Source organism: Leopardus geoffroyi, chromosome X, assembly GCF_018350155.1.
Source record: "Leopardus geoffroyi isolate Oge1 chromosome X, O.geoffroyi_Oge1_pat1.0, whole genome shotgun sequence".
Classification (NCBI taxonomy): domain Eukaryota; kingdom Metazoa; phylum Chordata; class Mammalia; order Carnivora; family Felidae; genus Leopardus; species Leopardus geoffroyi.
The window spans coordinates 111,375,172-111,403,052 of record NC_059343.1 but is presented as its reverse complement, the minus strand read 5'-3'; the positions used below and the strand labels follow the sequence as shown (position 1 = coordinate 111,403,052).

Genomic DNA, 27,881 nt, shown 5'->3' with positions numbered 1-27,881 from the left:
CCATTAACAGTGGTGTTTTCAGGGGCACCTGGGTGGCTCATTCGGTTAAGTGGCCGACTTGGTTTCAGCTCAGGTCATGATCTCACGGTTTGTTGAGTTTAAGCTGGGCGTGGGGCTCTGCTGACAGCGTGGACCTATTTGGCATCCTCTCTCCCCTCTCTGTCCCTCCCCTGCTCTCCCTCTCTTTCAAAATGAATAAATAAACATTAAAAAAACCCTCTTAAAATGGTGTTTTCGAAGATTTTTAATGACAGTGAAAAATGCTCACAAAGTCATACATATGTAAAATAGCAAAACATGAAGCAACCTATCTGACCCCAGTTGATGATCTATAACATACATATAGAAAATACTATAAGGAAATTGCTAGAATATTAATGGAGATTATATTTGGGTGGTGGAATCATGGGTATTTTCTTTATATCGTATATTCTAAATTTTCTATACTGCAGATTGATAATCCTTTTTTTTTTTAAGTATAATCTCCATTTTATTATTTTTTTCCCCAGAGAACAGTTTTTCTTCATTCCTTAAGGACTTAGTTCCTTACACGGGCTTTGGTGGAGGTCGTGGGGCGGCACCCACGGGTCTAGATCGGGGTGGGGGTGTTTGGTCCTTCGGTGCCTCACGCGAGTGATCCTGGACTAGTTTGCCGTGAATGGCACAGCTCACGCAGTAATGTAGCTGGACATATAGCTTGGGAAGCACATAGGCCTCGAAGATACTTGCTTCAGAAATGTCCCTGTAGGCGGCAGCCTCTTCTGTGTTCCAGAAAGCGAACTTCCTAATGGCCTTGTCCTTGGGCACGCAGTGGGTACAGTTGGTACATAGGCTGCATGTGGCCGTGGCCCTTTGTGGCACGACTGTTACTCTTTCTTTTCTTGGTCATCTTGGAAGCGAGGACCCGAGAGCAGATTCATAATTCTTATAATGAAAAAAAAAAAAAAGGGAAAGAAAATGCCCTTTACTACCATCTTAAATCTCTAAACCCACATGCCAAGATGGAGACAATTATTTTTTCTGAGAACAAAAGTAATATATTCGCATTATGGAAAGTATTTGAAAAATAGAAAAAAAAAGAAAGAAAAGTAACAGCAATGGAGTATCTTAGAATCTCCTTTTTTTATTTTAAAGAGAGAGAGAGAGTGTGTGCATGTGAGCAGGGTAGAGGGACAGAGGGAGAGAGAGAGAGAGGGAGAGAGAATCGCAAGCAGGCCCCACGCCCAATGTGGAGCCAAACGTGGGGCTCGATCCCACGATCCTGGGACCGTGACCTGAGCTGAAATCAAGAGTCAGATGCTCAACTGACTGAGCCACCCAGGCATCCCTTAAAATGTTCTTGTAACTCTCTTCCTCGTCGGAAAGGCTTATTTGAAATATCACTGTAGTTTCTGTTACTTAACGAAATAGGTAGTGCTCCAATACTGGGTTAATGCAAGATATTTAAAAATAGGTTCTTACATTTAGATGGCATCTTCATACATGATTTTTAGAAATGGGAAGGACTTCATATGTCTTCTGGCTCAACCCCAGGTAAAGTTCAATAGTATTATTTGCTAGTTCTAACACACCTGAGACTCACAGTCTATGTCACTTGCTCAGGTCACACAGCCTGGAAATTTGTAACTGAGTAGAACAAAGGACTTTCCTAGTTTCCAGTTATATTTCCAGTGAGGAAAGACATTTTTTACATTCCAGGGGTAGTGGCTTAAAAACATACTCCTCAAATTTGTTTTCTGGGAAAAAAAAACAATTACTTTTTGTTTTCCTTTTCAGATACATAACCTTCACTCAAACATATCTAGAGACAAATTAAAAATTGTGTGTGTGTGTGTGTGTGTGTGTGAAATGAGCAAATTATTTGGATTGTTTTGGTGAAATAAAAAAAATTGGTGCTTGTGATTATTTCCAAATTAAACACAAAACCCTTTAATATCAAATAAATAATTGGTGTAATAATTCACTTACGTTAATGCGTTCTGAGCATTTTTTATAACTTCTTTCAAAAACTTAGAATTATTTGACTTATAATTTCTGAATTAAAAGGTAGCATTTCAGCAGATGCCTTTAAATACGTCTATCATAGAAATGGTTTTTTTTTGGGTGGATTTTTATAGTGGTATGTTATTGGATTAACTAGAAATATAGTCATTCCTTTGATTCAAGCCGAAACTCCTGGAAAACCTATATGATCCTCTTTATGAGCAATTTAACAACATAGTCTTCCAAAGAAAGAGATATGGAAAACACAAAACATAATCCTACTTTGTGAACAAGTTCCCAGATTCCCCCTGGGGTTTGCTTGCTGGGCCTTTTGGTATTAGTAGTTGGCGGTCGCTCTGGCCATAGCTTGTTTGGAAGCCTGCTTTGCCCACTGGTGGTGACCCTGCCACCACCAAGTAGCCAAGAGAGTATGGAGTGGAGCTGAACAGTGGGATCTCCGTGACAGAAGGTTTCAGCAAGTGGTTTCCTTCGAGAACCTTTAAACCAGTCCTAGGTGAGATTTCATACCCTCACCTCAGTCCCTGCCCGCACCGCCCCCCGCCAACCCTTGTCATTTTGTTGGAGGAGCATTTGAGCAGGAAATTTATTTTCAGTTAACTAGGAAGATATAGGTTGGTAAAAAGGTTCGAAGAAGATGAAACCTTGTACCTTTCTTTTGCTAACCCCCCCAGATGTTGTGCAAGGAGTGAGGTATGTACATCTGTTTCCTCAGGCGCTGAAGCTAGTCTATCTGGATGGCCTCTGACTCTTTTTAAAAATTTTTAAAAAATATTTATTTATTTTTGAGAGAGACGGAGAGACAGAGTGTGAGTGGGGGAGGGGCAGAGAGAGAGGGAGACAGAATCCGAAGCAGGCTCCAGGCTCTGAGCTGTCAGCACAGAGCCCAATGTGGGGCTCGAACCCACGAACCACGAGATCGTGACCTGAGCCGAAATCGGACACTTCACCGACTGAGCCACCCAGGCGTCCCGGGATGGCCTCTGACTCTTAAAAAAAAAGTGTGTAGAGTTGCTCCTTCTTGCTACCACCACTGGATTGTGTTTCTTTATTGAACACACATCCATTTTTTTTCCTCACAGATCTTATGTACAGTGCCCTGTGTGTGCCAGGCAATCAATAAATATTTGATTGATTGTTGTCTTCTCAATGCAAATTCAACATTTAACGTTCAGATATTGAAGTTTCCCTGTGCCGAAGAACAAAGAAGTCTCTGCTAGGAGGATGCCTGCTCGGGTACTTGGAACCAGCTACCATAGGTCAATTGGCATGTGTGTGTCCTGCTTCCATGCTTTAGTTTAAGTGGAACTTCATAACCACTAGACCACTAGTCAAATCCCTTGTTTTAACAGTCACCTAGAAAATGGAATGTTCGATGGCCGGTGGGAAACCTAGAATCCTAGAATGCAGTCAAACTGTTGAACATTTCTTGAACTAGGCTTCTGGGTGGCAGAGAGTGGGAGGTAGTGTTCATGTAGGTAACGGTTCACGCTCAGTCCCTGTTCTCTGGGATCTGACCATCTAGTGGATTAGAAGTCACTGAAGTGGACTGATGACGAGCAGTTTGAAGAAGTGAGTGCCTTGACAACTGAAAGAGACTCGCTCTGGATTTGGTTGGTAGTGGCTGTTCATGCCAGGCTCCCAAGGTGCTGGAACAAGGAGGAGAAAGAGGAGATGTGTGAGTAGACGGATCAGCAAGAGACAGTGGAGGAAGGAAAAAGGGATGGCTGTAAAACGGTAGGTGTGGCCTCAGAGAAGTAGGGCTCCATTCAGTAATGTGCTGATGTTGGCTGGGGATATCGTGAGGTCAGTGCACACCCAGCCCTGTGTCCCACGCTGTATGAGACTGATGTTCATTATAATAACCAGAGCCGTTAAATGGTTTATGTTCCATACACAGAACTCCCAGTTACAAACAAATGTTAAGAAATATCCGTACAGCAATGCGTAAGCATTTAAAGCGTTACTTTTTATCTAGCAGACGTCAATCTGTAAATACTTAACAGGGTCAGACATCACAAAGGATATAAAAACCCTATGTGTGTGCCTTTGAGCAGTTTACTTGGCAGAGAAGACCAGACGTATACAAAGGAAAAGTTTACTCTTGTTAAAAGGCGGTGCATGCCAATTGCTTATAGATAGTAACCGCTAGTGGAGCCCAGGGGAACGGTCAGCTCCCCGGGGCTTTGGGCAGTCAGGAAGAGTTTCCAGGTTCTTGAGCTGGCCTCGGTGGTTGGGCAGGATTTGGGTTGGCCGGACATAATGCCAGATTTGCAGAAACGCTGTCTTTTGCCCTCTGAGAAGTTGCAGTGTCTGACCTGCTCTCGTAAACTCCTCCCCAAAACAGGCTTGTGCACTTAGCAGTAATAAATTGAACCATCAACTCCTTAAAGCACACCTGGTTGATAATTAGCTCAATCACATTGTGTTTCGGTCATTACCCTTGGATTTCCCAAGGATGAGCTTAATTCATCTCCCACATTAAAGTGAGTGCCTGCATGACCCAAACTCAACTGAATAGAATTTCTGTCTCTATTATGTCAATTTAATGCTGTGGTAGTTTTATTGCAAAATAGGTATTGGGTTACAATTTGCCACCCAGATATCTGCGCAGAAATTGTTAACGTATGCTGTAAAAAAGATCTCCAATGGCAGAAGACTCTCCTTTTTCTTACACAGTGCTTCATCTGAAGGCAGACAAAGAGGAAATGAACTGAAACTCTGATTCGAGGACTTGAGAGTTGATAAGATTAACTGTTGTTTATTCAGAGACTACTTATTCGGGTTTTATAGCTTATAAACGTATTGATGATGGATACAGCCCCTTGCTTCCAAGGTTTTACAGAGCTTATTTTGTGTTTTAACCACACTCCCTTCGCCTCTGACCTGCTGCTGAATGTGCAGGGAGAAACTGCTGGTGTATGTGCTGTATTACCCAAGGAGGAAGGGAAAGGGGCACCTTTATTATATCGGATTACTAGCCAGATGCCTGGAATGCTCAAATCTACTCACTGGTTGCTGTTTAAAAGGGGAAAATACAGATCTAACCACCTCTAGGAATGGTGCCAGGTGTCTGTAGTAAGGCAACCCAACTCCAGAAGGCTATAAAAATAGCCCCCAAGTAGTAGGTTCTGATTTCCCACTGAGCTGACCAATAAATCCAACATCCAGTTAATTAAAAATGCTGGGAGGGAATGTTCATCCTCCATTACCCACCTGTCCTTGTGAATACTCATTGGTTACAAGCGGGAGGCTACAACTTTCCGTGTCCGTGTCTGGATTAGGAAACTCTCTTGGTCCTTTTCACAACTATCCAGAGATATAAATGGCCAGTGTGGTTGCCTGATACTCCTCCTTGGTTGTCAAGGTTTATTTGCGGCTAAATTGATGTGAGGCTTCCAAAGACGAACCCAGTGATTTTAGTTGCCTCAGGGCTTCCGGCACCATCCTGAAGAGCATATTTAGACAGACTACCTCATCCCTCCCTTGTTCAGGCTATGAGTTTTCTTCTAGTCTGCCAAAACCTGATGGAAAACCTTCCTGCCCTGATTGCTGCTAGGGCAGGATACCACAATAGACTGATAGGCAGAGAGAGTGCTGGAAGTTGAATCTTCTAGAATTTTAACTTGATAACACTTAAGAAATCAGTTTGTAAAGCAAGCAAAAACTTGGACCGAGTAGACCATCAATATCATCCTGATCGTTAAAGTCATTAAAAGGTACACAAAGAAAGCAATCGGGAGTATGAGACTCGAGTTAAAAGCTGGAAATAGGAGGGGCACCTGGGTGGCTCAGTCGGTTAAGTGTCCGACTCTGGACTTCGGCTCGGGTCATGATCTCGAGGTTTGTGGGTTTGAGCCTCATGTCGAGCTCTGCACTGACAGCATGGAGCCTGCGTACGATTCTCTCTCTCTCTCTCTCTCTCTCTCTCTCTCTCTCTCTCTGCCCCTCCCTTGCTCACATTCTCCCTTTCTCTCAGAATAAATAAACATTAAAAAAAAAACTTCTTAGAAAGCTGGAAATAGGAAAGCTGTGGGGGTGATGGTGGGTGGGGGAGACACAAACTCACAGAATACAACTCTGGTCACCAGGGATCCTTTCTAAGGCACCGCTATTAGTGAATTATGTTTCTTGCAGACTTTAACATTTTAACTTAGAGGCATTTTGATGGAAAGAAAATAGTAACGAAACTTGACTTCTAGTCAGGGCTCTGTAACTTACCAATTTCCCTTTCTCGGGCTGTTTTCCTCCATCTACGAACATGTCAGACTAGAGAAGCACTATGATTCTTTGTACACACCCTGAATTCATGGGACAGTGGGTTTTGAGTCTTTATGCATTGGAACTAGAAGTCTTTGTGTAGAGTGAAAAGTTTTGGGAGAGACTGCTGAATCCAAGGGTGCAGAAGCTTGGCAAGGACAGAAATTTCTTTTATAAGTGAGGAATTCTTTAGTAATCAGGAGGCCTGATTGATTGGGGGTGGGTATGTAGATGGCTTTTATTCATGCTTTCGAGCTGCATGTGTGCATGTGTTTGGAGGCTCTTATATGATTTGCTGTGCATTAGCAGGGTATGAATTATTAATTCTGCTTAGACTGATCACAAAGACCGCAAACTGGGACCCTCTTATCTGAGGGTCTAATGCATCCCCTTTTCTCCATCAAACTAAGGTTTGTAAATTGTCATCAGGCCCTGTAAATAACACCTCTGTCTGCTGCTACCTGAGGTTTCTTTAATAAGGAACATCAGGGCGACTTAGAATCACATCCTATGAGAAGAAGTTGAAAGAATGGAAACTTTTTAGCTTGGGAAATTAGAGTTTCAGAGGCTATGCTGCCTGTTATCAAAAACATGAAGGTTTCTGAGGTCAAAGTAGAATTAAACTAGTTGTGTGTGTGTGTGTGTGTGTGTGTGTGTGTGTGTGTGTGTGCGCGTGCGTGTGTGGTGCTTTGGTGTGGGAGAAGGCAAACTGGGATTAATGGAGGAGAGCTATAGGCATAACTTTCTCAAGCTAGGCAAGAAGTTTCCAGCAGTCTAAGCTGTTCAAAGTAGGGAGAATGGGCTACCTCAAGGAGGTTGCAAAGTTCCCACTGCCGGTCCCCATCACAACCCTCGCTGCAGTAAAAAGTTAGTTTCTTTGAATGGAAGTTGGACTCTGTTGTCTGGAGTAGACCTATAGGGATCCAGTGGTCTGGGGATGCCTGCACTACACTGTGAACACTGCCAGGGCCCATACTGTGTCTTACTTGTATCCTCAGCACCTAGCGTAGGGCCTGATCACAGAGCTCGGAAAATGCTTGTTGGTCAACTGATTGAATGAACTGTAAGCAACCAATAGATGTTTTTGGTCCCTAGATCAAGTATTAAATTGGTTCCTGGGTGTACAATGTCCCCTTTCTCTTCAGATATTTCTATGGCTTTCACACACAGCGACTTCCCTGCTAACAGCTTGTCATTGTCAGAGAACTAAAACAGTTTGGTCAACAAAAGGCCCTTCCATACCAAAATACAGAAGAGAGAAAACACATAAATTTAATATTAGGTATGCATTATCAGAGTTACATGCATGTAAGGTGGCATAAACATGACTACAGAGTTTGGCAAGAACCTCATGCATTTTGATGGAGGAAAACGTTTATATGGAAAAGTAAGAGAACAGTTGAAAATGTCTATTTCCTTGGGAGACAAGAGGACGCACCTTGGAAAAGATGCCTCAGCTAATTCTAGAGGTAAATATTTGCAGTTCCAAGGGTTGGGGGGGTCCATGAATATGCATTGTAAAGATTTTTTTAAGTTTATTTTTGAGAGAGAGAGAGAGAGAGAGAGAGAGAGAAAGACCGCAAATGGGGGAGGAGCAGAAAGAGAGGGAGACACAGAATCCGAAGCAGGCTCCAGGCTTCGAGCTGTCAGCGTAGAACCCAATGCAGGGCTCAAACTCGTGAACCGTGAGATCATGACCTGAGCCGAAGCCGGATGCTTAACCGACTGAGCCACCCATGTTCCCCCATGAACATGCAATGTAAAACTGAAAGGTCAAGACTTTTTATCAGACCTAGTGTGTTCTCAAAGAGATACCCCGAAGAAGGACAATGGGTACATAGGGACTTCGTCCACAACAAAAATTTGATCATCGCATCACCTGGCACAGTTCAATAGTGGGTGTTCTTCGTGGTTTCTCAAGATACCTGAAGGTGAACTCATCTATGGGGTAACATATCTTCCCTCCAAGATGCCACTGCGTCCAGGAGCTGGAAACCTGCCTCTCCTCACTTTATTGGTTGATTATATAATGCTGGTTTGTTTTTTATTTTTAAATGAAGCACTTTGGATGAGGCCTTGCAAACATAGAGCAAAGGTGATATTGAAGGGCTAAACAGGTTAAACCTCATGGGAAAACGCAGTCTCCTTCCCCAGATACCGCACAGGTATCATAATGATTTTACAAACCATTGACAAGTGGTAGACACTTCAAAACTATAATTTGATTGGAAGCTTAAGAAGATACGGCTCTCTGGAAGACTGGGCCCTGAGAAATATTTGAGCTAGCACCTAATAAAGTAATTAAAGGTGCATATAAATCTTTGGTTGCTTTTGGCTGGTGTCTCATGCCTGTGGCTTGTGCTTAAACTAACCTAACCTGCTGGCAAAGGTTTCGCTGACTGAGCCACTTGTGTGGACACTGTCTGTTTACCTTCATTTATTCCTGTCTGAGGTTTGTAAAGTTCTCCCCAAGGATTCCTGTAGGCAGCTTTTGAAGGTAGTTTGCCAGACCAAGTATCTCCGTCTTTCCAGCCCGACCTTCTCCCTCCTTTGGTGTGGGGCGGCTTGAGGCTGTCGCCATACGGATACCTGCTTTGGAGCCACCCTGATCACCATTTAGTGAAAAAAAAAATTCAAGCATCCTGTTTGGACAGATTGTAAGCTGTGACATTAGACCTTCCTGGTATGCAGAATGGCTTTCATCACTCTCCCACCCCATTCAGCAAGGTTAAAGGTCTCAGGAAGGTATTTGACTTGTGGCTCAGACTTGCCCTCACTGCTGAGCAATGATGGGTCTTTTGGCTTGAACCACTTAAGAGGCGCCAATGGGAGCAGCCTACCAGAGAGGAGAAGTGAAGGAGCAGAAACGAGTTCATGACAGCATTTGAAATAAAGAGGGCGTCAAGAGGAAAATAGGATATATGCTGAAGGCTTTGCTATAGTTGTTGTTGTTGTTGAGCTTTGGAATTTAAAAGATTTAAATTTTTAGTTTATTTTTATTTTTTTTGTTTTTCTTTTTTCATTGATATATGTTCTTCTTTGAAATTTTTTTTAAAAATTTTATTTAAATCCAAGTTAGTTAACATATGGTGTAATAATGGTTTCAGGAGTAGAATTTAGTGATTCATCACTTACATATAACCCCCAGTGCTCCTCACAAGTGCCCCCTTTAATGCCCATCACCCATCTAGCCCATCCCTCCACCCAGTACCCCTCCAGCAACCCTCAGTTTGTTCTCTTTATTTAAGAGTCTCTTATGGTTTGCCTAGTTGTTTTTTCTTTTTTCTTTTCTTTTCTTTTCTTTTCTTTTCTTTTCTTTTCTTTTCTTTTCTTTTCCTTTCCTTTCCTTTCTTTTCTTTTCTTTCTTTTTTCTTTTCAGTTCTGCTCAGGAAGTACAATGGCATTTTGTGGTGTTTAGTTCAGGGGCAGTAGAGGGAAACCAAAAAAATAATATAATTTGTTTTAATTGAGAAGACCCTCAGAGGCAGGAACTGATGTCCCTTGGCCATTTCTATCATGACCCCATATCTGGCATTTCAAACAATGACACAATAGTAACTTACTGACTGTTGAAAGCTGTTGTATACTTCCATGTTAAAAATGTGTGTGTGTGTGTGTGTGTGTGTGTGTGTTCTCCAAAAAGACATTCTGTCCTTTCTGGATTTTGTAATATATACATAATAAAACCACAGGTGTTCATGATATTAACCTTTTTGTGCCAAGGTTATGAAGTCTCATTCCAGGTGATTCCCAACTAAACTCTCTCGCTGATCTCTCTGGGTGTTGCATAACATTCAGAACATTGTCGAAACAAAATTATTTTTAGTTCATTTTAGGAAATAATTTTTACATCCAAAGCTTAAAAGTTTTGCATAACTTGTGGCCAAACAGTAACATGCCTCAGCTTTTTTTTAACAGTAGCTTTATTGAGATATAATTCACGTACCATAAAAGTCAGACTTTTAAAGTGCACAATTCAGCGGTTTCTAGAATATTCACATAGTTGGGCAGTCATCACTATTGTCTGATTCTAGAATATTTTCATTGCCCTCAAAAGAAGCTCAGTCACTGGCAGCCACTATTTTACTTTCTGTCTTTATGGATTTGCCTGTTCTGGAAATTTTGTGTACATGGGATCATACAGTATTTGTCCTTTTATGTCTGGCTTCTTTCACTTAGCAGCATGTTTCCAAGGTTCATTTTTGTTGTAGCATGGATCAGTACTCCCAATTCCTTTTTATGGCTAAATAGTATTCCGTCGTATGGCTAGACCACATTGTGTTTATCTACTCGTCAGTTGATGCCCATTTGGGTTGCTTCCATTTTTTGCATGCCCAGGAATTCATCCTGAGGAAATGACCAAATGGGTGCATAAAGAATTAGTATAAGGATATTTGTTGTGACATTATGAAAGTGAAAAACTGGAAATAACCGAGTGTGTAACATTAAAGGATTGATTCAGTGATGAGACATCTATATGATGGAATACAGTCCAGCTCTTAAAATGGTGTTGTAAAAGAATTTATAATGACAGTGTAAAATGCTGACAACTTACTGTTAAGTGACAAAATTGTACAGAAAGTGTGGCCCCGTTTTTAGAAAAAGTGAATCTAAGATGCATAGAAATAAGGCCGAAATCCTTACACAGAAAACCGTGGTTCTCTCTATATGGTGGGATTATGGGGGAGGTTATTTTTTTCATCTGTATTTTCTTATTTTTCTAGAATCATCCCATAATTATTTATTGAGTTCATAGTATGTGCTAGACATTGTGTAGTATACGTGTATTTTGCAATGAGGAAATTAAAAACTAATGTTATTAGTCAAAACAATCCCAAAGGGAGCGTGGGAGTTGTGTATTGTGTCCTCACGCATACGTATATGCCGGTTTTTGGAGATGTGGTAGGATCTCACAGACAGCACCAGGGCGTTACATTTTAACTCCAAATAGATTTCCACGTACTGATAATGACACGTTTATCAGATAAGGAAAACATTGAGTCACTTTTTTGGAGTGGTCCTGTGCTTGTCTGCTTTCTCTTCTTTCCCTACAGGAAGGGATTGCATGTGGGGATGTAGAGTTTATTTCCGCCTGCTTGGTCTGACATTTTGACATTTCCGGAACTGCAGGATGTTTGAGAGCAAGCAACTCGGCTTTTCCTGAAAAAATTAATTATACTGCCACTTTTACATCGTGATGGGCCTTTGTAAGAGGCCAGAGCTATTCAAGTAGGGAAACATGAGATGGTTAACAGGATGACAGTAACATAAAGGTCCTGAGTCTGGAGAAAAGAAGCTCATTAAGCATTGATTATCAGCATGGTGTAAACTCTTTCAGAAAGTGTTACTACACTCCATGCCTTTGTTGCGTGGAGGAAATTTAAATCTGTGTTCCATTTACATCAGAAATGAGATTTGTGTTCAGTTGCTCTGCCTGGCTCGTCACCTGAAGCCGGGCACTAAAGTTCAGTCACAAAGCATCACACTCATCTGTGTGTCGGCCTACAACCATTCTGACTGCCTGTTTGGAGATGAAGTCCATTTGAAAGACGTGTAGTTCCTCGGGGACATACTTGAGTTCGTTTGAGGGCAGGATAGCGTGTATCGTGTAGGGTGGAGATTAAGATTTCTTGAGTCTGCAGTCAGACCAACCTGAGTTCGAATCTCTGATGCGACTGAGGCTCTGTACAAGCCTCAGTTTTCTCATCCACAGAGTGGGGGTGATAATCTCTATCTCACAGGGTTGATACACAGGTTAAAATGAAGTAGTCTAATCCTTGCAATGCACTCACCATATTTACATTGTAAGAGCTCTGTAAACTTTTATAGTTTTAAGGAGTATGCAAAGGAATTTAAAGAGGAAAATGGAGACAATTCCTCTTATTTTATCTTTTTCACCCTGTTTCTTATTTATTTATTTGCCTAAACTGGATTGTTAAAATGGCCCAAACTTCAATTTTTAAATATAAGCTTTTTTTTTTTTTTTTTTTTTTTTTTAAAGATTTTACTTTTAAGTAATCCCTACACCCAATGTGGGGGCTTGAACTCACAACCCCATGATGAAGAGTCCCATACTCCACTGACTAAGCCAGCCAAGCACCCCTGAATATAGGCTTTAAGGGTATTGTGTAGCAGAGTGATGAAATACTGATGTTGGCATGTAACGAAACAAAACATATAGAGACATAAAGCACTCATACCCGACAAAGCCTGTGGTCAGCAATCATGAAATCAGATCTATGTATAGTCTTCTACGTTTTTACTTTGTTCTTCTCAGCCTTTGGTCTTTGTAACTTTTTTAAGTTTATTTATTCATTTTTGAGAAAGAGAGAGAAAGTGCAAGCAAGGATAGAAACGGGAGGGGCAGAGAGAGAGAGAGAGAGAAAGAGAGGGAGGGAGGGAGGGAGGGAGAGAATCTTAAGCAGGCTCCATGCTGTCAGTGCAAGACCTGATGTGGGGCTTGAACCCACGAACTGTGAGATCATGACCTGAACCGTAATCAAGAGTCGGACACTTAACCAACTGAGCTACACAGGTGCCCTACAGCCTTTGGCCTTTAATAACGATGAGCACATATCTAGATCTTAATAGGTTTGGCTTCTTCAAATAAAGTGTTTGTGGGGTTTTCTAGAATTCTTGCCAGAATAACAGTCTATTAGTACACACCATCCTTCTCTAACTTGCTGCCTTTAATCTGCTGGGGGCTCAAAAACTAGGTGACAGAACTTGTCAGGACTCTGGGTAACGCACAGTATTCAGCTATGAATAAGGCTTTGGGTTGTGCGGAGAGGAATCCACATTTTTGCTGTTGGAGATAACTTTTCTTTGATTATATTCTGATTGTTCTCTATCTTCTGGACACTTGATAGTCTATAAGGGAAATCCACATATTTCCCAGTAAAATTTGTGAGCTGTTGACATGAGAGAGGAATGTTCTTCTGCTCACAAAGAGGGACTGTTCAGGTAACAAATGCAATGACTCTATGACAAATAACCCGATGCCGCAGTGGATTGTTACATTGGTTTGGGCATTGCCAGAATCACCAGAAACTAGCTTTCCAAAGCGATAGGTGATGTGGAGTCAAATGTCTTGGGGAAGGGGAAGCTTTGAGATTAAGGCAAATGACATGTTTACAAGAGCAAACGATTTAGTGCTGTGATAATGTCATCTTGGTAGACAAATGGGAAATATTTCTGTCTAGAACGTCTGGTTCATATTTGACAATAGACGAATGTACAATAGAGAGGCAGGAGAATGTTTTGAGAGTAAACCAGAAATACCAGAAAACACCCCATTTAGGCGTGAGCAAAATTTTGACTTTGATATGTGCCTTTCCGAATTTGACATGATCAGTGGACAGCACAGCTCTGTTGTACTTTCAGGTGAATTTTCTTGGGTTGTAGTTTATGGCGCACGTGGGTTGGGCTTTTGAGTGAGTGGCAGATGCGAGCTTTGACGCTTACGTGTTTCCATACAAATGACTTATAATTTTCTTCCAGGAAGATTCCTGTCCATTAATGTGCCTGCGGTATCTTCATCTCAGCGTTCCAGTTTCCTAACTCGTATAATGGGATGAGTAACGACCATTTCAGAGGGTTGCTAGGAGGATGAAACAGGAGAATATGTGCACAGCACTGGTACAGGGCTTGTGCGTCATAGCAATCCTTATGTTAATATCACCACCCGAAGCTGGGCTTGGCTTTGATGATTGGCTAAGGAGACTTCCAACAAGTGAGCTAGCTGTGCCTTTTTCTTGCGATTTGTTTTCGTCTTTTGACGGCCCAGGGGCTTGTTGAAGTCTCGGGGTGAGGCTGGGAAGTGAAGACAACTTGGTCACAGAAAACTGGTGGGCAATCATAAGGGAGTATTCTTCACGCACCGAAATGAAAACTTCTTAAGGCCATCGGTCAATGCAGTTAGAGGCTGTGTATTTCTTTTACTAATGAAACTTTGATACTTGTGTTTCCTCATCTCTCTGTCGGTCTGTCTGTCTCAGGATGTAGTCCCGTAGATGAGCACCGTGGAAACTTTTCTTGACTCTGGGATCTCGGTGAGCTTTGGACCAGAGGCCTAACAAACTTCCTCTATGAGTGAGCCATCATTACCATAATAAAGGCTCACCAATCACTGTTGAAAGCCATAGGTCAATTATTACATAATTCAATTACTGAATACAAATAAGAGGAGTGGAGTACCTTACGATAGTATTCAGAATTTGAGTGTGTCTACATTCTAGAAGATATCCCAACCTGTTTTTAATTTCTATCCTGGTATAGGTGCTTAAAACATTCCTTCAGCCTAATTGCCCTCTCTTTCACGCTCTTGTCCTTCAGATTAAATTCCTTATATTTTACTGGGGCGCCTGGGTGGCGCAGTCGGTTAAGCGTCCGACTTCAGCCAGGTCACGATCTCACGGTCCGTGAGTTCGAGCCCCGCGTCAGGCTCTGGGCTGATGGCTCAGAGCCTGGAGCCTGTTTCTGATTCTGTGTCTCCCTCTCTCTCTGCCCCTCCCCCGTTCATGCTCTGTCTCTCTCTCTGTCCCAAAAATAAATAAACGTTGAAAAAAAAAATTTAAAAATTCCTTATATTTTACAAAACCTGGCTTTAATTTCCATGCCTCATTCTGTCTCCTTCCAGTACATACGCATTCTGTACGTATTGCATGTACAATTCTATTTAATGGCAGGATGGCAATAATGACCACATTGTAGTAGAACCTCATTTAGACAAATGCCTACCACAGAACCTCAAATTTTGATTTGACCATGCTAGTTGTATACCATAAATGCTCATAGAAATGAAGAGGTAGGTAAGATTGTTCAAAAGGGGCTATTTTGCTGATTCCAGAGTGATGGTATTTCTAAGTAAATACCTCTATAACCTTCTGCTGTAATTGTATTGGAAAGCAATACAAGTGGGATCTATAAGTATTGGAAGTCCTAGAATAAAGGCATAGGCAGAATAAAGGTATTCTTAACCTTTTGCAGGCTCTAGAATTTGTTTAATTGGCGATTAGGAAAGGGCTTTACGTACACATATTCATATACGTGTGTGTATGCATACCCACTATACACATACACACGTATACACGCACATACGCATACATATGTTTGTACCCATACACATGTAGATTTCTAAACTGACGTGAAGCAGATTGTGAAGATACTTGGGCAATGTTCAGAACCTATCTTTAGGTAAATGATGGCTCAGTTTGAGACATTTTACTGGACCTAGGGGCCTGTTTTAGCAGAAGAAGGATACCATCTTAGGCCGTGTGGAACGGGGAAAATAGGAGGAGATGTGGGCAGATCTGTTTGGAGTCAGATTGGAAGCAAGGCTCTCAGGCGGTTGGACAGTCCCTGCTCCACCATGCTTTTCTGCCTCCGAGCGGGGCATATTCCCATTTCCACCGGGTCCTCTGCACTGTTCCCTTCCAGTTTGCACAACTTGTCCAAGGTCACACGGTGAGTGAATGGCAGAGGGAGACTGTGAATTGTCTATAGGCAAAGACTTGGTCTGTAAGTTTGCTCATGCTTGAGGGCAGAGTTGGAGGGCACAATTCAGGTGGCTGACTGGTACTCCGAGGGCAACTCCTTGCTAAATCAATTGGCACCTAGGCCACAAAGAGCTATTTGAAATATCTGGTGGCCGTTGAAATGGAAATCAGACAAAATTATTTGTCTTTCATTCTAGGAGGAGAAGTGATAGCACATCTGAACAGTTGTTTCTAAAGAGCACATCCAAGGCCCAGTTACTTTCCAGAGCAAAAATAGGCAAATCCAAGCAGGATGTAAGGGCTGTTTTGCTCAGTGGCACCTAGAAACAATTTCAGTCAAGGCCCAGATGTATTTACAAATTTTTTTAAACATTTATACATTTTTGAGAGACAGAGTGCAAGTGGGGGAGGGGCAGAGAGAGAGGGAGACACAGAATCAGAAGCAGGGTCCAGGCTCTGAGCTGTCAGCACAGAGACCGACGAGGGGCTTGAACCCACGAACCCAGGAGATCACGACCTCAGCCGAAGTCACAGCCGCTTAACCAACTGAGCCACCCAGGCGCCCCCAAGGTCCGGATTTAAATGGTTGTTACCCAGGTCAAGCTAGGGATTAGGAAGGGTGGCAGATGAAATCAACTCAGGGTCTGGCACCAGTTACAAAAGGAAGCAGGTCATTGGGTTGTGTTTATAGAGGAAAGAGAAAGGATTGTAAGATTGTTATCACTGGAATCATGGTAGGAGAGGGGCCCTCATTTGAAGCCTCAGCCTCAGACTAGAAAGGAGCCCAGAGTGCTTTAAGGACTCACTTGTAATTGGCCCTACATTCCACAGGAAGAAGCCTTGCCTCTGGCTACATCCCTCTGCCTGGGAGAAAGGGAGAAAGGAGGAGGGGTCCGGGTGGGTGGGAGCGGGGAGTAGGGAGAGGGCCTCTGGCATCCTGTGAAGGAGTTTCTAAAGTCTCGCCAGATTTTCCAGCCGAGTTTCAGACTTTACATTGAAAATTGGCCGATCTTTAGAAGCCTCAGCCAACAACTTGGGGAAGAGTTTCTTTTACCGTTGCATCAACAAACAGTGGCATCCGGCGTTTCTACAGTCCAGGGTTTTTGTTTTTGTTTTTTGTTTTTGTTTTGTTCTATTTTTGGTGCTGGGCGATCTCCTTGCCCTTTGACATAAATGTTTTGTACTGCTTTACGGTTTGCCACAAACGCGATCCCTGACCCTTGAGGGAGGAAGAAAAGAAGCTAGTTCTTGACTTTACTGTTTCAGCATCCGGGTAGCAGAGTGACAAGTAGAAAGTACAGTTTCACTGGCCAGAAGCTTTGGGTGTAGTTCACCCCTGTGAATCATACCTGATGCTCAACACGAAAACAAGCAGTGAGGTAGTTTTCATTAGTTTCCAAGTAATAGATGATTTGGTAGCTAAGTGCATTTGCTAATTCATTAACAATTAGATAAATTAAATTTCATGGAAAGGATTTAAAATGTGAAAATAAAATGCTGCACGTGTTTAATTTCAACTCCATAGATTAAAATCCATTTGTTGCCCCCCTCCCACCCCTTCCTCCCTCTCCTTTTCGAATCGTGCAGAATATACAGGCAATTAGAGCTCGCAGGGTAGATTGTTTTTCTCATTTAAAGTATCTCTTCTCCCTGGAAATCGGTCCTCCAGTGGAGCATGTCTGTCTGTGTCTCTAGATGAGTGTCAGCGACAAATGGTGCTTGTGCACATAATACTGATGGGGATTGTTGGCGCACAGAGAACAGGAAAAGCCCTTTGCAATACCATGAGGGATTCAGGAAGGTATTTTAGAATTTGAAGAGGCTTAAGCGTTGATTCCGCTGCTGATATTAAATTGCAGCATGGCCAAATGATTAACAAACTTGTCTTTCTTGAACTATCTCAGGGCAGAGAGGTTCTCAAGTGAGTGCAAATTGGTTAATGACTTTAAAAAACAAGTAACTTGGCTGGGTTTTCGTAAACAGTTGGGTATATTTGGAAGCCTAGCGATAAAGATCAAGTCAAGATCTACTCAACTGGAAAGCTGATGTTCCAACGTCTTTGGGATCAATCTCAGAATGAACTACAGTTCGGGATGATACTTGGAAGGCTGGTACCACACTGTATTTGAAATAACTTCATTTCAGCGTTACCGTCCGTGATTATAGAAGTTGCAACACATTCCTGTTGTAACCGTTTGGGGTTTGTTTTCACTGTCTTTCTGACTTTTCCCCCTGATCTTCAGACGGATCTCATTCACAATTTTCTGGAAAAACAACCCGTCTTTTCCCACAGGGGATCACATTGTGTGATTTTGCCTTGTTATCACATGGAAGATTGAATCAGCTAAAGCTAAACAGGGCGGCGGCAAGGCAAACATTGACGTCGATTGGTCTTTTCAGTTTTTCCAAGTCCGTATTCAAACGGGGAAGGTTGTTATTGTTGTAATCCATTCAGTGTGTGTAGCCGAAAGCAGTAAGATGCTGCCCATTGGCCTTGAACTTTGCTGTGGAAGGTGGCAGAGACTGTGTGGCCCAATGTGGTCGGTGACTTGCCAGGGTAGTGTCACATTTCTGAGAAACTGGCTGTGGTTGTACAGTTAGCCTCAGTATTTTGCTTTCAACTCATTAATAGGTTGTTGGAAGTTCCAGTGAATGTTGTTGAGCTTGAGTGAGTGAAAAATTGTTTAATAGCGTCTGGTAAGTAGAAAGGGAGATCATTCACTGCTAGCTTCCATCAGGATATCTAATTTCTCCTTGAGGACCTGACCTGAGTTTCTATCATGTGAGGGTCAGATTATCATTTACCTCAAAGTCAGCTACTGTGCTCGTAAAAGTTGTGTTTCTTTTCTCTCTCTCAGATATGGGACCATAAACACTGGGATAGAAGCCCTTTTACATTATTTTCGCCTAGTGGAGTTGCCCTGCCTTTTCCCTTCCCTGTATATTCAGTTTTAGGGGATTGTATGGACAAATCCTCTTAAAAGGCAACGGTGGATGATTTTAATCTTTTTCAACTGTTGAAGCAATACAAAAAGGAAGAGTCGTTACGTGAAGCAAGGGAGTGATAGATGATTCAGAAAAGAATAAGGATTGTGTCGTCCTTACTGTTTTCGTTCATCAACTTTCTCAGTTGATCATTGGACTGACCGACCTCTCAATATCACTGATTTTGGAATTTTCATTTAGATGTAACAGAGCTGGTCCCTGGGTTGTTTGATTTTTGTATTTGGAGTGTGTTAGGCGTCATCAAGTACCCTAACTGTGCTCTGAAGAAGCTTGGATTTTATACATAATACAGAAAACGAACCCTTGAAAAGCCACGGATAGAAATTTGGGTAAGTTTTCTTGGCATCCAGGATGGGGGAGGGAGTGGAGAGGCAAAGCACTTAACCCTATGCAAACAATTTACTGATGTCTCAGCTTTAAAATGTCTCCCTGGATGTTTTCTGGCTCTTTCTCTCTGGGGTTTATTCAGTCCAACTAAGCCACAGTAATCCAGTGAACACATTTTATTTTATTTCATTTTAAGTAAGCTCTACGTCAATCTGGGGCCCGAACTTGTGGCCCTGAGATCAAGAGTCACAGACTGTGCCAGCCAGCTGCCCCTCCGGTGAGAACATTTCAATTCTGTCTTTTTAGGGGTATCTGGGTGCCTCAGTGTCTTAAGTGTCCAACTTATTCTTTTTATTTAAAATTTTTTAATATTCAGTTTTCAGAGAGAGAGAGAGGCAGAGACAGAGGGAGACACAGAATCCGAAGCAGGCTCCAGGCCCCAAGCTGTCAGCAACAGAGCCCGATGTGGGGCTCGAACTCACGGACCGTGAGATCATGACCTGAGCCCAAGTTGGGCGCCCAGCTGACTGAGCCACCCAGATGCCCCAATTAAGTGTCCGACTTTGGATTTTGGTTCTGTACATGATCTCATGGTTTGTGAGATTGATCCCCACATCGGGCTCTGAGCTGACAGTGTGGAATCTGCTTGGGATTTTCTCTTTCTCTCTCTCTGCCCCCTCCTCCTCTTGTTCTCTCTCTCTCTCTCTTTTTCTCTCTCAAAAATAAATAAGTGAACTTAAAAAAATACATGAAATTCTTTTTTTTTTTTTTTTTAATTTTTTTTTTCAACGTTTATTTATTTTTGGGACAGAGAGAGACAGAGCATGAACGGGGGAGGGGCAGAGAGAGAGGGAAACACAGAATCGGAAACAGGCTCCAGGCTCTGAGCCATCAGCCCAGAGCCCGACGCGGGGCTCGAACCCACGGACCGCGAGATCGTGACCTGGCTGAAGTCGGACGCTTAACCGACTGCGCCACCCAGGCGCCCCTGAAATTCTTTTTTTAAAGATGTTATTTTTAAGTAATCTCTACACCCAATGTGGGGCTGAAACTTACAGCCCCGAGATCAAGAGTCACATGTTCCACTGACTGGGCCAGCCAGGCACCCCTAAAATTCTCTTTTACACCTCCATTTTCTGTATTTGTCTTACACATTCTCATTTTCCTCTATTTTCCCAAGTAGACATTTGACTTGTATAGTTTTCCAGCATTGCTCTCTTCTCTGGCAGTTTATAAATGCTAAATTTGTCTTATGGACTGGGAGCCTTGTCAGTGATGAGAGACAGATAAATGCACTGTGTCCTCATTTGTCATACTTAGTTGAATGCTCTTTGACTCCTACAGCCATGTGGATATTCTAGCAGTGTATCTAACTGGGCAGTGCAGTAGTAATCCTTTCTCACCTTACAAAATCAGAATGCTTTGCAGCTAAAATAACCCTAAGGAGTTTTCAACAGATTCTGACTCATATTATCAGGTACTGTGTTTAAAAAGAGAAGAAAACATAAGAAGCACATTCTGAGTGTGGAAAAGTCAATCCAAGCCAACAGAACTGAAATTTCTTGGCATAGTTCTTTCCAGAAACTTTTTTTTTTTTTTTTTTGGTCTCTGCTCCAATCTTGAATTATTTAATTTTTGTCTATAGCAGTGAGGACTTGGAATTCTCTAACAATGATAATATGATCTTTTAGTGTTTATAAATATACTTTCACAAACATCCCATATAATTTCTAAAATGAAGAGAGGAAATATTACTTAAAATTCCTTTTTTATGATTATGAATGTGATGCGTATTTTTTAAAGAAAATATGAAAACGCAGGTATAAAAAGACCATAAAAGTCATCTGTAATTTCCTCCAACGATAACAGCGTTTCAATAGTTAATATCTTGGTATATTTCCCTCTGTTCTTTTTTTCTTTGCATGTGTGTGTCTGTATTACAGTTTGCATTATATTCTATGCACTGCTTTGAAGCCCACCCTTCCCAGTGTTCACTTATTAGAGCATTCTATTTCACTCATTAAGTATTTTTCTAAAACCTCAATTTTATAGCTGCATAGTTTCCATGGTATGGATATAGGGTAATTTATTTGGACTTGATCATCTATTTAGATTGTTTCTGACTTTTCCAGTTAGAGCTCATGTTGTGATTAACATTCTGGTACATAAATATTTGGGTGCATTTCTGATTCGTTCATCAGGGTAAATTCTTAAAATCTCAGGATTAGTGGGTCAAAAAACACGAATGAAGGGGCACCTGGGTGGCTCAGTCGGTTAAGTGTCTGACTTTGACTCAGGTCATGATCTCGTGGTTCGTGGGTTCGAGTCCCGCGTCGGGCTCTGTGCTGACAGCTCAGAGCCTGGAGCCTGCTTCTGATTCTGTGTGTCTCCCTGTCTGTCTGCCCCTCCCCCACTTGTGCTCTGTCTGTCTCTAAAATAAATAAACATTAAAAAAATAGTATAAAAAACATGAATGAAGATGTAAAAAATTTTTAATGTGTTCTCAAAATTGTCCTTTGAAAAACTGTTCCTGTTTAGTTCCACCAGCAGTGTGTGAGTAGAGAATGGTTGATATTATCCCTTCTTACAGAGGCAAAAGTTCAGGTCTAGGGAGATTTCAGACTTGCCCCAGGTCACATGACTTGATATCACTTGTCCTTTGGTTTTCTGACAGTTCTGTATTCTTTCCACTCTACCGGTGTTGTAGTGGTCTTAGTGACAGATCTATAGTGATTTAGCTGTGCCATTCGTAAAGGGAAACTTAATGTAGCCATGGCCTTAAAATAAATTTACTTCTATTATTATTTACAAACTCTAATGTGTTTGGAATTTGATATATAGGGAAGACTAAGCATAAATGCATGGCTCGCTTCCCAAAGGCATTCTTTTATATTTTCAATATGTTTTCTGACTTGCACCTAAAATATCCAACTGAGAAATAATAGCCTAAAGTGATTTTGTTGCTCTTTTTTCCGTCACCAAAAGCTGGTTTACAGTATTATTCTTTGTTAAGTAATAGCCTTTCCAGCTCAGCATCAAGACATTGAGATGATTACTTCTGTCAGGATTAAATCTGCTCTCAAACCATAATAAGCAACCCTTAACATTTACAAAATGAATCAAAACTTTTGTTGACACTCATTTTTGGAAGAAGGGGAAAAAACCCCAATTTTTATGTCAAGACTCCAGAATGGAATGGGATATAGCAATTAAAGATGGTTTCCTTAATTGGAACATAACCAAACCAAATGTGGGAAGTAAAACAAACCTCTGTCCCTCCCCCCAGAAAAAAAACCCAAACAAAACAATAGTGCCAAAGGACAGACAACATTCGGTAGTCTTCATTTCTTTCCCATAGCTTGCCCTCAATTCTTAGAACAGCTAGGTACCATGACCTCTGTCGGAGGAGGGCCCATTCACAACTTCTAGGTCATCGGGGAGCCATATCAGGATGGTGCCGAAGGCTTCTTGTTCTTTGCCTTAGAGAATCAATGGGATGACATTGTTTTGTTTCTGGATTCTCGGGTAGATAGCATCACCTTACTCGGGGAGCTCCCTCACCCTCCTGTCCCAAGTGTTTTATAGGTACCATTGCTTCTGGAGTTAGGAGCGTATTGGTGGAAGTCTTCTTTTTATATCTTGATAATGTCTTTGGTTGAGAAAATGCTTTTCAGGTGTTAACAGGGTCTGTATTCTGTTTTAGGCCCTTGTCATTGTTAGAACGAATCACATTATCTTAATGAAACAGGAGTGTACGAAATAGGCATTTTGTTATATTTGGCAAAAAAAACTAAAGATGCCTAGGAATTGTGATCATGTTATAGTAATTGCCTAAAATATGGTTAGTGTTCTTCAGTTCTTTTATATTAATTGAACAACCTTTGGGGTAGATGGCAAATCTCAATGGCTCTAGTAATGAAGATCCAAATAGCCTAATAATATATCTGAATATAGCAGATCTTCAGTGTTCTGGGAAATGAGTATTTTTCCCAGCTTCACTGAGATACAATTGACATTGTGTGAGTTCAAGGCATAAGGCATAATGGTTTGAGATATGTATATATTATAAAATATTTACCACAACGAAGTTAGGTAACACATCTGTCACCTCAGGTGTGTGTGTGTGTGTGTGTGTGTGTGCGTGTGTGCATGCGCATGGTGAGAACTTTTAAGGTTTAGTCTCTTAGCAACTTTCAAATATACAATACATTATTCTTAACTGTGGTCACCATGTTGTACATTACATCCCCAGAACTTTATTTATTTTATAATTGGAAGTTGGTACCCTCTGGCTACCTTCACCCCAGGAAATGACAATTTTTTTTTTATCAAGGTATTTATACTGAATTCAGATAATAGTATAGGTCCCTGTTGCTTACCTGTTTTCAGGCAGCAAGAACTGTATTTTGAATATATGCATCTGCTGAAGTTAGATTCTTAAGAATGTCCATGGCACAGGTAAGCATCTTGAGACAGTTATTGATTGATGAGTCTATTCAATCCACAAGTATTTACTGAGCATCTATAAAGTGCCAAGCACTGTGCTGTGCTGGGTACTGTGGGGGTGATATGTAAGATGCAATTTCTACTCTCCAGGGGGTTTATAGTCTAGTTGACAAAGAGGCCGTGCACATACATCCCTTTTTTTTATTTATTTATTTATTTTTTTTTTAATTTTTTTTTTTCAATGTTTATTTATTTTTGGGACAGAGAGAGACAGAGCATGAACGGGGGAGGGGCAGAGAGAGAGGGAGACACAGAATCGGAAACAGGCTCCAGGCTCTGAGCCATCAGCCCAGAGCCTGACGCGGGGCTCGAACTCACGGACCGCGAGATCGTGACCTGGCTGAAGTCGGACGCTTAACCGACTGCGCCACCCAGGCGCCCCACATCCCTTTTTTTAAAAAAAAATTTTTTTTTTTTCAACGTTTATTTTTGGGACAGAGAGAGACAGAGCATGAACGGGGGAGGGGCAGAGAGAGAGGGAGACACAGAATCGGAAACAGGCTCCAGGCTCTGAGCCATCAGCCCAGAGCCCGACGCGGGGCTCGAACTCACGGACCGCGAGATCGTGACCTGGCTGAAGTCGGACGCTTAACCGACTGCGCCACCCAGGCGCCCCATACATCCCTTTTTGAACTAAGTTCTGATGATGGGGAGGCTATTGATAAAAGGATATGGAGAGACTGTGACATCCATTGTAAGTAGATATAGTGGCCTGAGCAAAATCTCTGAGGCAGGAAAAATGAGCTTGGTGGGTGCCAAAGAAACTATTTGGGTTGGAATAAAAGATTCCTTAAAGGGAATAGTGCAGTAGAAGAGAAAGTTGAAAAGGCAGGCAGGGGACAGAATGCCCTCATTTCCATCTCCCAGCTGTTTTCTAGGGCTATATGCCTGGAACTCAATAAATATGAATAAATTAAAAAAAAAGTGTCTAATTTAAAGCAACACCCAAAGAACAATATCTTGAGTTAATCTGTACAACATGTGGCATTGTAAAATAACCCTTCAGGGTGTCCTACTTTAAACAGCCCCCTTTTTAGTCTCTGCATATATCATGCGGGCCACCCAATGAGACCAGTTGGAAATGAGAGCCTCGGATTAGAAAATGTTGCCAGAGTGGTTAACGTCTCATTGGATCAAGCTGAGCAGCTGTGTGATTTCAAACTCACTACTTCCTCGTTAAATGATGTAGCATGGATTTCTGGATGTTTTGAAGTAACAGTCACTGATCACATGATTTCATATATGAGCCCTTCACATGAGATACTCCACTAGCCAGAGGACGGCCCAGAATCTGTCCTTGACACATAATCTGTTTGTTCTTGTTCTCGCTTGGCCACTGCCTTCATCTGTCACGTTCTTTTAAAAGCAAGATCCTAGAACTTTGCTTTCAAATCCGTATTCCCAGGTGAATTTTGTGAGGTTTTGAATTAATGGCAGGGAACCAGAGGTATGGACGATTGCAAATGGCAGATGATGAATAACTCATTTATATGTGACTTGGAAAGTCTGTTTATACTTACATTTGACGATGGGTGAGTCTGTTTTTAAAATTCACTTTCAAACTAAATAATGAAGTCTTGCTGTGACGGTCTGACTTGGGCTGCTGAGAGGCTGGCCTGATTTCCTGCAACCTGTTGTCCACCATATTACTTACCTAGCATTGTTCTAAGTCTAACTGAAATATTTTATTCTGTGGCTTATGACTATTTCCTCTTAGTTTGTCCTTGAGAAATATGGAAGGGACCACAGTCAGAGGACTCAAAAAGGAGAAGTAGGATAGTTGTGTTTAGGTAACTATAAGGCAAGAAACATGCACATGAAATGGAAGCATTGGGGTTCCATGGCGTCAGCAAACCTCTAAAAGATTGCATGAAATAAAGGGGTTGAAGCAAAACCAAGATAACATGGCATTTAAGGCTCAAGTAGTTATTGGTCAAACCATTTGGAAAAGCTCACACAGATTGAAAAAAAAAAAAAAAGGTTTCTCTGAGATAAATAAATTGGATGGATAATGCAGTCCCAAAATGCAATTGCCAAAGATTGGCGGACAGGGAGGGGGCAGATGGCTTATAGAACAGGGAATGGGAGACTTGTAAAGTTATTCTTGAAAAAGCAAATGAGAATAATCTTGTTTTTCAACCAAAAGGATATGTCCATAAATATGCGATTGCGATTTGGTGATTTGGGGAGGGGGGGCGGCTACAAATTGGATCCCAGGTAAACCTCGGGAGCTCTCTTAGGTATCATCATTAGAACTGGATCATTTCTATGCTTTCCAGGAGTCTGCTGCTGAAGATCAGGGTCTGTTTTGAAATGATGCTCATACAATAAGCCACTGTGGATTTAAATCTCACGAATGCGTGTAAACTCCGTTTTGGGGAAGCCATTAGCACCTCTTGGTTTGAATAATGTAATGAGTTCCATATATTGAAACCAGCCGCTTCCCTCTCCGGCGCCCATTTGACTCTGTTTTGAGCTTATCTTTGTTTAGTTTCAGGAGGTCTTCCTTATCTCTACTGTATTAGGATTTGGCAAATGAGTTCACTTCACCTCGTCAATATCCATTATTATTTGACAGGCTGATTATATCCCTTCTCAGCCTTCATCTATTCAGACCAGAGTGTCTGTGGTCTGGAATCTGTGTTCACATGGCAGCTCCTCCGCCTCCCTGAAGATATCGGTGAACTTTCTCGAGCTTTATTCTGTCTTGTCACCCATAGAGTCCAGAATAGCGTGTTGTGACCCAGGTGAAATGGCATCTTGCTTATCCCCCCGGGCATCAATTTGTTCATTTTAATACTTTTTGTGGATGATCTACGTTGCAGCAACATTCTTTGGATTTGGGGGCGGGGGATATGTACATTGGGACTGGCATAGGACCGCCTGCGCTTTTTGTTGGCTGCCCTGCCTAGGAGCCTGCAGGGTTGTCTGTGATATTTGCTCATCGGCAAAAGAATGCCAAAGGGTAGTGGTAATGCCTGGCATCATTTTTAAGTTCATCAGCCTTGCATTTTACTTTTGTAGTAAACCGGGATGGCAGCCTGCCAGGGCCCATTAACCAAAGTTTAGAAGACTCTGTGGTTGGGGTCCCAGCCGTCTGTTACCTGTGCAATTCCTGCCAGTTAGATGACTTTCACTAGGGCTACTTTATGAGGGTATAAAAACTTCTTAGCAAATTCAGGTTTTTATTAGGCACTGCACAATCCCTATTTCAGGAAGACAGTCTATACCAGGAAATATAAGGGAAAGGAGAGCCTTTTAAGATCTCTCGGTGGGTGCCTTTTAAACACGTCTGCCAGCTCGGCAGTTGGCAATAAGTGGGGGAGGCGGTCGTCATTCAGAAGGGATGGTTTTAACCTCTGTGATTAGGAGACAGGACATGACACAGAGTAGGAAATGCCCCAGCCCCAGAGCATTTAGGTCAGGCATGTTTCTTCCAGCATTGCTGCTGTTCCTACTGTGGATTGCAGCAGTCAGTGGCACCAGGAGCCTCTTAAAGCAACGGTAGTTAAGCCCCTACACCAAAACTGGGACTGAAAGAAAACACAGGCTGCCTCCAAAGCCAGTAGGCAAATGATCCGTTGAGGTAGCCAGGCTTACTTAAATTGTGAGAACTTAAAAACAGCATCTGTGTCTTCCTTCCCTCTTCTCATCTCTGTTTCCCTCCATCCCTAATCCCTCTCAAGGTCCCATCAGCAGCTTCCAAGGCAACACACGGATGAAGAAAAGCCAGTGGGACGGAAGGAGAAGTCATTCTAGTGTTTTGGTTGCTTTCTCTCCCCCTTCCATTCTGGCACTGTTTGTTGCATGACTAGTTTGAGCGCCAAAGGACCATGAATTATACTAACAGAAACAGGAATGTGTCTTTAACTAATACTGCATGTTTTCGTGGCATCAAGATGCTCACACAGGCACTTTGGTAGCCATATACAACTGGCTTTGTTCTGCACGAAGCTACATTTGTATCCATTAACATCCCCTTGACATTTATATACCAAAGGAGAATTGTCTGAAACTCAGAGGAAAAAAATACATGAGATTTATGGGTACTTGACACAAAAATTGCACTTTTTCTTCCTGTCATATTCTCTAAGTCTTTGAGGAAAATGTTGTTTGATGTGCTTGGAGACATTTAACGTAAGAGGTAACCTGGTATCTTTAAGTTCCTTGGGAATTAAACAGGACTGAAACCGGCTTAAAACCATACTTCTGTCCTGTTTGGCATCCTTGTAGATCCCTTTGGAAGCGACTAAATGCATCAGCACCATTTTTGTACTGTGTGGG

The 27,881-nt window shown here is 41.9% G+C and overlaps 1 protein-coding gene and 1 pseudogene across 2 annotated transcripts in view; one reads left to right on the top strand and one right to left on the bottom strand.

The window, feature by feature from the left end:
- Positions 1-27,881, top strand: part of GPC3 (glypican 3) — a 426,034-nt gene that overhangs the window by 83,094 nt on the left and 315,059 nt on the right. The window lies entirely within an intron of this gene.
- Positions 140-889, bottom strand: LOC123595167 (annotated as a pseudogene).